At 45.2% G+C, this 9,056-nt stretch overlaps 1 protein-coding gene across 2 annotated transcripts in view; it reads left to right on the plus strand.

Moving 5' to 3' along the window:
• The first annotated feature begins 3,005 nt into the window (after positions 1-3,005).
• Positions 3,006-9,056, plus strand: part of ARHGDIA (Rho GDP dissociation inhibitor alpha) — a 23,560-nt gene continuing 17,509 nt past the window's right edge. The window contains exon 1 of one of the 2 annotated variants that reach the window (XM_042452266.1): positions 3,006-3,153. The gene's annotated coding sequence lies outside the window, so the exon portion shown is untranslated. The remainder of the gene's footprint in view (positions 3,154-9,056) is intronic. The other variant, XM_042452267.1, reaches the window with a different exon arrangement.

Here is a 9,056-nt window from a genome sequence, read left to right on the forward strand (position 1 = left end):
CTCCCTACTGAATTCTTATTTCAAGTAAATTTGCCGGCAGCTTTGTTATCTGTTGTTACAACGGGGTTAAAATTATTTCCACAAGTCATATGGAAAGGGGGGGGGGGAACAATAGAATGTATGTCAAAATAATGTGTTGTGGAAATACTGCCTCTTATGTTGGGAGTGGGATAGTGTATAACCACGAGGAATACATTAATGCTGCCAATACCACCCAGCGTGTAGAACTATCCATAACAGTGGGTTTTAACAAAGAAGACTCAGTTTTGAAATCTTGGATTAATATCTTCATGGTTACTGTCTTATTGTGACAACAGCTTCTTAATGCTCAAATGAGAGTGGGATTGCATCATTTGAAAACAAAGTGGGTACAGTAAAATACCAGAGTTACATGAGACTAATGAATACTGCTTGAATATTGGTGTTGGAAAATACAATTAACAAAAATGGATCCAATAGTGGAACAAGTATGTATGTATTAAAATATTTATAGCCCACCTTCGGTCTAAAGATCTTAGGGCAGTGTGCTGTGACATGATTTAAAACAATGTAAACAATCTCATAGAATCATAGAGTTGGAAGAGACCGCAAGGGCCATCCAGTCCAACCCCCTGCCATTCAGGAAATCCAAATCAAAGCATCCCCAACAGACAGCCATCCAGCCTGTTTAAAAACCTCCAAGGAAGGAGACTCCACCACTCTCCGAGGGAGTTTGTTCCACTGTCGAACAGCCCTTACTGTCAGGAAGTTCCTCCTAATGTTGAGGTGGAATCTCTTCCTGGAGCTTGCATCCATTGTTCCGGGTCCTAGTCTCTGCAGCAGCAGAAAACAAACTTGCTTGCTCCATCCTCAATGTGACATCCCTTCAAATATTTAAACAGGGCTAATCTATTAGTTTAAAAGGCGGGTCACGTTAAAAGAAGATTAAACCAGTTTAAATGGATACTTGCTGGATAATAAGATCTTAATAGTTCTTCAATAATTCATAGATAATTGTGACAGTACTGGGGAATCCTTAAGTTATGAGAACCTCACATTTGCTCCATTTCAGGCACATACTATAATTGTAGATTTATTGACATAGGTTTACAAGATAAGAGAATGTATGTCCCAGTAAGCTAATGATAGAACACTTTTGTTTTTTCATAGAACAATATGCAGGACAGCTTCATTGTTAATTTTTTGATCTCTAAACCCTCTGCCATGTCTTCATTAAAATTTATATTGTCAGTTTATTCCCACTTAGAATTCAGCAGATAAGAATACATTCAGGTTCCAAAATTTGGGACAGCATTTAAATAAATACTACTTTTCACAGTAATGCACAATAGTTCAAAATACAAATACATCCATTTGGTACAAAATGCATCTGTTTTCCACTCATTATTCATATTACTCACTTTGAAATAACAGTACTCTTTAAGTCAAATGATAATTTGTGGTATTTTGATTCAACATCGAAAACATCATGCTTAAGCGATAATTGGGAATTGTAACCACTTAATGTATGCTGTCTGTATCTTTAGCCAAGATAGTTGCTAAAAATAATACTTGTGAAAATTGATATATTACAAGGAAGGGGTACCAAATAATCATGACTTGGAAAAGAAGTTATAATCTAGTTCTCAGGGATCACATTTATTTATTTGGGTCTTTATTTGGGACAGTAATATAAACAAAATTCATTCACACTGGAATGCAAATTTGATAGGATGGTGGACTGTGGCTTTTTGGGACACTGACTTATTTATGAGCTTAAACACATTTACACAGATATTATACTCCAGAAGTAGGTAATGAATTGGCACTACAGGTGATGGCTTTCTTGACATGGCAGTCAGTGCTTAACGGAAACATGCTGTGCCCTGAAATGCCCACCTCTGTACTAAGACACTGCTGAATTGCTTCACCTTAAGAAGTTCTTGGGGGGGGGGGATGTCTGAACAGAAGGGTCTCATAAACTGTTTTGCAGCATTAGAATCATACACAGGTATCTTAGGGCACCAGGTGCTTTACGCCCAACAAGATCCTCACCCTTCATGTTGTTTCTAATTTATGGTGACCTCAAAGCAACCATATCATGGGGTTTGTTCAGAGGGGCTTTCCCCTGAGGAGGCTGAGAGTGTGACTTCTTATTGCCCAAGGCCACCCAGTGGGTTTCCATGGCTGAGCAGGGATTCAAGCCACGGTCTCCAGAGTGCAGTGCGAATACAGTACCTGGGTTCCCTCCCACCTCCGGCTGAATGAGATCAGCAAATTAGCAGGGCCATGTGGAGTGTGGCTGAGGGGCAGGCGTTCATAGGAGTGTTCCCAGCGTTTTATTTAGTCATGTCCAACATTTTCTTCTTGAATGTCACCCTTGCTGCGCCCGCACTGGGGGAACGGCCCTGTGGCTCAAGGCTATGGCATTCTGGGAACACTAGTGGAACTTTGATTCAGCGTAAGATCGGGGGCAAGAGGTTTTTAAAACCCACCGAGGCGGCCTTGGACGAATCACACTCTCTCAGCCTCAGAGGAGGGCCATGGCAGGCCTCTGAAGAAGCCTCGCCAAGAAAAGACCCAGGGGAAGGTGTGCCAGAGGGTGGCCACGCGGAGGAAGTGAGCCTGTTTGGCAGCGCTTTAACCGCCACGGCTCAAGGCTATGGCATTCTGGGAACGGTGATTGTGGCACCAGAGCTGCTTCATTTCTCCACTGTGGGCGCAGCAGGGGGGCATTCAAGAAAACAGATGTTGTCGGACGTGGCCACACAAGAAGCTGGAAACGCTCCCATAAACGCGTGCTCCTTAGCCACGCTCAAAATGGAGGACTTGTTCTGGATTCCGGTTGAAGAAATGTAGGACGCGAGGTGGAAAAAGGAGGACAGTGCTGGTTCCCTCCCTTCCCTGGGATACAGCCCCGCCCCTCAGCCGCCGTCAGGAGCCTCTCTAGGACCTCAACTCTCTTGTGCTCGGTCCCTTTCCCCCTCCGCCTTCGCTTTAGGAACCGGAAGTACTCTCTAAAAAGGGTTAGGGACTAGGGAGGGAAAACACACCCGTCGTTCTCAGCAGGAAGTGACGTCAGGCGACGGGGGCGGAATTGAGGGGGCGCGCGCGCGTGCACGGGCGGGTGGATTTTGGGCGGCGGCGGGCGGCGTTTGACACCAGCGGCAGAAGGTGAGGAGCGGCGCCGGGGAGGAGGGCGGCCTGGGCTCCGGGGAGGAAGAGGAGGCTGTTTCCTCCGCGTCGCTTCTGCCTTTCTCCCCCGCTCCTCCTGGTCTTTCTCCGTCTCCCTTCCCCGCCTGGAGGTGGAGAAGGCGCTGCCTGCCTCGCTGCCGTTATGTGGGCCACTCCTCTTGCAGCTCTTCCCCGCCTCCTCATCCTCTCTCCTCCTGAGGCTGGCTGGTCCCATCCCTGGCTTAACGTGGGTCCAGGACAGAAATAATCCACTTTGACGCCGCTTTAACTGCCCTGGCTCCGTGCTAGCGATTCCTAGGGATTCCCAGAGCTCTCTCTCTCTGACAGAACTACAGTTCCCAGGATTCCATAGCATTCAGGCAGAGCAGTCAAAGCGGCCTCAAAGTGGTTGCTTCGGGGAGTAGGTGTCTGTGTCCCCGCAGGGTTGATCCGCACGCACTGTAGGAACAATGCAGTGAGACGCCACTTTAACTGCCATGGCTCCATCCTCCCACGTCCTGGGATTTGCCCTCTTGTGAGGCGCATTGGGCTCGGGCTCTAGAGGCCAGGCTCAGCCATGGAAACCCACGCAGTGGCCTAGGGAGAGCCGCAGAGGACAGCAATGGCCAGTCTCCCTCGGAAGCAGTGGTTCCCAACCTTCTTAATGCCGCGACCCTTTAATACAGTTCCTCATGTTGTGGTCACCCAAACCCATGAAATTATGTTCATTGCTGCTTCATTAACTGTAATTAAATAGGTGTTTTCCAATGCTCTCAGGCGACCCCCATGAAAGGATCATTCGACCCCCAGAGGGGTCCCGACCCACAGGTTGGGAACCACTACTCTGAAGAAACCTTGCCAAGGAAACCCTGCGGCAGGGTCGGAAACATCCTGAAGGCACACGGTGATGAGGCGCCCACACTCTTTGGCAGGGAAGGCTACAGATCCCAGGATTCCACAGGATGGAGCTACGGCAGTTAAAATGATCTCAAACGGTATCATTGCTGCAGTGTAGGTGCACCCCCTACAGGTATTTGTTCCTGTCTAGGTTCCTTCGGAGGAGTAAATACAAGGGCAAATCTTACTTAATCTGGCTTCAGATTTCTAGTTCTTGCTGTGATCACGATATTTATTATTGCAATAGGTATACTCTATTTGCTGTTGTCTATTCTTTCTTAGATACAGTGCATCACTACTCTGTTTGTGCAGCGATAGTGTGGGCTGGTGTTGCTCATCTTTTCCCAATACCTTTCATTAAATGTGCAGCTGTTATTCATCTTATGCCATTTATAAGCCACCTTGAAAGGTTTGGTGGCTCTTGAACTGAATTTTCCCGTTTTCTGAAAACACAGTATTCCATGTGAATAAGCCCAATCACAACTCACAACTCAAGACAATTTTGAGTTGTGATTGGACTTATTCCCTGGAATACTGTGTCCAGTTTTGGGCATCACAATTAAAAAAGGATGTTGACAAACTGGAGCATGTCCAGAGGAGGGTGACCAAAATGGTAAAGGGCTTGAAACCATGCCTTATGAGGAGAGACTTAGGAAGCTGGGTATGTTTAGCCTGGAGAAGAGACGGTTAAGACATGATATGATAGCACTGTTTATGTATTTGAAAGGATATTATATTGAGGATGGAGCATCCTTGTTTTCTGCTGCTCCAGAGAACAGGACATAGAGCATTGGATTCAAACTATAGGAAAAGGTACTCCTCCTAAACATTAGGAAGAAGCTCCTGATAGTAAGAGCTATTCAACAGTGGAACACACTTCTTCGGAGGATGGCGGAGTCTCCTTTGGAGGTCTTTAAAGAGAGGATGGATGGCCATCTGTCAAGATTACTTTGATGGGAGTTCCTGCATGGCAGGGGGGTTGGACTGGATGGCTCTTGTGGTCTCTTCCAACTCTATGATTAGTTATGGATCAGGGCTTAATTTGAGCCAGCATGTGGTATTATTATTAGCTGGAGTGAGGAAGCATCGGATGATGTACAGACTGCAGTTTCATTCATTACAGTGTCAATATATTCCTACATTTCTAGGTTTAGAGTGAACAGTTTCCCTTGACCTAATGAATTGCTGCTATTCAGGCAGGCTTGAAGAGTGCTGCCGCTCCTCCTTATCATGAAGTACTGTTGCAGGAGGAAAGTGATTCATGCTGGTTCAAATCTTTTAAAGTAAGCATAGATCAGCATTAAAACCTTCTTGTGTCTATAAGAGGAAGTAGGATTATGTTGTCAGAAATCCTGTGGAGTAAGTTAGATAGGATTCAGATAATTTTGTTGCCAGGGTATTTAAGGCTTCTGTATTGCTTAGAAGTGACCTAAGTATGCTTCTCCTAAACTGTTACTCCTGCTGTTGTTCATGGAAGCAACTAATGGGCTTTGCATTGTTCCTTCTTCCATAGTTTTAAATGAATCTCAAGATTTTGTGTTGCCTCATTATTGGCCTTCCTAGCAGCAGCTAACAATGACAAATCTTTGCCATTGAGCCCTTCCTTTGGCATATGCTGTCTCCATATGGTTGTGTTATAGGTTAAGATGGAAGCTTTTAAAAGGGACTCAGAGCATAAGTTGAGAGCTGATTGCTGCACGTTAGGAGGTGGCTATTCTATATAATATGGGTTATTGTAGGCCATGCAGCTGTTGCTACACATTCCGGAACAGCACATCATAAGTAGTGGGGAAATAATAGGTTCTATTACGCTTTTGGCAGTTTGATCATTACTGGATACAAATAATGTTCAATGTACATATTTTCTTATGAACATTAGAGTGTCTGTGGCTTTCTTGCCATATGGCTGTCATTTTTTTGGCATCAAATTTAATGACCCTCATACATTAAACTTTCTAAGGGGATGTGCGCAGCCTGCTCTTGGAATTTAGAAAGTAGGATGCCAGTTGGGTGTCCTCATGTCTCAGCTAAATGTCTTTGCTACTCAGTATTCTCTAGTCTGAGCATCTAGTAGTGTAGGAGAAAGTGTCATTTGCATAAGCTACTCATACTTTTGGCACAGCATATGTAAATCTGATACCAACTTCTTAGGCCTGCTCATGGTGGTGAAAAAACCAAATACTCTACTGGGTGTGAAGATGCTCTTGCCTGCTACGAAAAAAAATGAAAGCTTTAAAACAATGAAAATTCTTTTTCTTGAATGTAAATAGAATAAAGCTGCTTAAATGTAATAAGTACCTTAGCTGAATTGTTGTTGTTGTGTGCCTTTAACTCTTTTCTGACTATGGCAACACTTGATAGGTTTTTTTTGAGGAGTCAGAGTGTGTGACTCGCCCAATGTCATCCATGGCTGCATGGGAAATCGAATCCTGATTTCTTGATCAAATCACTGTACCATTCTGGCTCTTGCTTTAGCAAATACAGGTGTTATAGATCTATGCATAAAATGCATGAGGAGGGGAAATGTGTTACCCTTCTGTTGCTGTCTCTGGCCTGTTACAGACAGCCAAAATAAAGCTGCTTCGAGTCACAGTGGAGGTATGGTGTTTCAATGATGCATGCGTCCTAAGAGTCCAGAAGCCATACCAAAGCCACGCTCCAGCCCGGAGCGTGGCTTTGGTGTGGCTTCTGGACTCTTAGCAGCTGAAGGCCTGGCAAAGCTGGGAAGAAGAAGAACAGGCAGCTGCCTGTTCCTCCTCTTCTCCGGCTTCCACGTGCCCTGAAAAATGCTCTTGTGTGCCATCATAGGTTCACCACCATGGGGCTAGGGTGTTCTTTTTCCTAGTGTGTTTAGTGTACAACAAGATTGTTTCAGGTCTGCCAGTCTCATCATGCCTCACCATTCACTACACTGGCTAGCACTCCTGGCCCAGTGTGCCCACGTTATATGTGGACGCATTTTACGCGGCTTCCAGCATATGCTGAAAGCCGCACCAGAAGGAAGGGAGCCGCGTGCTGGAAGAAAACAATCGTGCTTGCTCCTGTGGCGTATGCACCGCGGGCATGAGCCCCATTCATTTGAATGGGGCTTGAGCGTCTGCGGTTTTTCCCTTACGCAGGGGCATCCGGAACGGATCCCCTGCATAAAGGAAGGGATGACTGTAGTTGAAATCTAGCATCATCTTGAGGGCCACAGATCCCTGCTCTGACTATATAACTCCTGTACATCTTTTCTTTCTTTTTTAAAATTTTATTGAGGAAAAAAATAATAACATACAATCACCAAAGACATATAAAACAAGGATTTAAAAAAAGTAGCCTTATCTCCTTTTCCTAAGTTCTCTGTAGGCCCTTTCTAGTGGGACTTTATTTAGAGAGCTATATTGCTGTCAGTCCTAACGCTCAATGTAGAACAGCAGAAAAGGATGTGATGGAGCAGAAGCCAGATTTTTGGAAAACCACTGTGTATTAAACACTACTCTCTCAGGGGTGAAACAGTTAGGCAGAAAGAAGTGGCTTCTGGCCACTTTGGAGGCATGCCAATTAGACAATGCACACCTCCAAAGAGACCGAAAGCCACACTCCAGTCCTTTGGACCAGAGGAAAAGGAGCTCAGATAATCCGACTCTTGGTGGCCTCTGCATGCACAGCCCACCTTGGGAGCAGGCTGTGTGGTCAGCGGGGTTCGGACTCACTTCTGGGCAGAGCAGCCTCGGAACACTCTTTCCCACTCATCTGCTCTGGCCCTTGGAAAAGAAAATGATCCTTTTTTGTTTAAGGTTACTGTGTCCTTTCCAATTTATAATGATCCCATCACATCATTTTCTTGGCAAGAATTGTTCAGATAGGGTTTGCCTTTGTCTTGCTCTGAGGTTGAGAGAGTGTAACTTGCCCAAGGTCATCTAGAGAGATGCCCTGGCCAAATAGGGATTCAAAACCTGATCTCCAAAGTTGTAGTCCAGTGCACAAACCACTACACTATGCTATATATCTCTCTCTGTCAAGGTAAGGGTGGGCATACAGTATGGGGCCCTCTGATGTTGTGCTGGAACTCCTAGTAGCTCTAGCTGGCATAGCCTGTAGTGAGAAACCCTATAGTAAGTTGCAGTTCAATGACATCAGGTGGGCAGAATGATTCTCACTGCTGGCTTAGTGGGAGATACCATTACTGACTTTCCTCTGTGCTTTGGAAAAATACAGGCACTGTATTTAAGGTACAAATTACACTAAAATACAGCCTAGTGGATTTTAGATGTTGTAGCCTAATTACGACTATGCCAGAAGGTTTCCAGTCTGTCTAATTGTCTAGCTGTGGCTTACATAAGTTGCTTTGCCATGTTCTGGTGCTCTGCTCTTTAATGGCCCTTGCCAGTCAAGTCCTACTTCCTTTATTCCTCCCTTCTGAGCTCTGGTGGCACACAACTCTCCTGGTACTGGACTTCCTAACAATCTGCATTGGAGCTGTAACATTTCCAGTAAAGGCTGAGGTTCCTGAAATGTTTTGCTCTTACTCTTGTCAATATTTTCTGCTGGGTTTCCATGGTGAGACTTTGTGTACACTGCAGCTTAGCAGACTTGTACTATCAGCTAACAAACAATGGCAATATGCATTATCAAGTGGGTGAATGCTGGCCAGGAGTCAGGATCTCATTTGCCATTCCTGTCTTTCCATTGGTGTGGAAACCTCGGCATCTTCTAGCAGAAATAACTAATGCGTAGACTTTAAGTAGAATGCTTGAGGGTTTGTGGAAGAGTTCAGTACCAGGCTGTCCACCAGCCACAGTGCCAGAATTGGTGTGGAAACCTTGGCATCTTCTAGCAGAAATAACTAATGCGTAGACTTGAAGTAGAATGCTTGAGGGTTTGTGGAAGAGTTCTGTACCAGGCTGTCCACCAGCTACAGTGCCAGAATTGGTGTGGAAACCTTGGCATCTTGTAGCAGAAATAACTAATGCGTAGACTTGAAGTAGAATGCTTGAGGGTTTGTGGAAGAGTTCTGTACCAGG

The sequence above is a fragment of the Sceloporus undulatus genome, chromosome 2 (assembly GCF_019175285.1).
Source record: "Sceloporus undulatus isolate JIND9_A2432 ecotype Alabama chromosome 2, SceUnd_v1.1, whole genome shotgun sequence".
In the NCBI taxonomy this organism is placed as follows: domain Eukaryota; kingdom Metazoa; phylum Chordata; class Lepidosauria; order Squamata; family Phrynosomatidae; genus Sceloporus; species Sceloporus undulatus.